This window comes from Cyprinodon variegatus, unplaced genomic scaffold (genome assembly GCF_000732505.1).
Source record: "Cyprinodon variegatus isolate N-32 unplaced genomic scaffold, C_variegatus-1.0 Scaffold635, whole genome shotgun sequence".
Lineage (NCBI taxonomy): Eukaryota > Metazoa > Chordata > Actinopteri > Cyprinodontiformes > Cyprinodontidae > Cyprinodon > Cyprinodon variegatus.
The window spans coordinates 452,737-453,010 of record NW_015151088.1 but is presented as its reverse complement, the minus strand read 5'-3'; positions in this window follow the sequence as shown (position 1 = coordinate 453,010).

Sequence of the window (274 nt, the reverse complement as noted above, 5' to 3'; positions counted from 1 at the left end):
CCAATGACGTGTCGATTCAGTTTATCTCCAGACTGCTGCATTCAATGAAAACACCTCCGACCCGTCACACTTCGCAGACCAATACACCAGCATGAGTAAATGAATGAATAAATAAATAAGTAACCGGGAAGTGATTAAGGTCTCTAGTTTCATGTTGATGGAAGCAGACAAAGGAGGTTTCTGAGTCTTGCTTTAATAGATTAAATTATTTATGTGGAATTGCTGTTTGTGTTCTTTATATATACATATATATATATATATATATATATATATA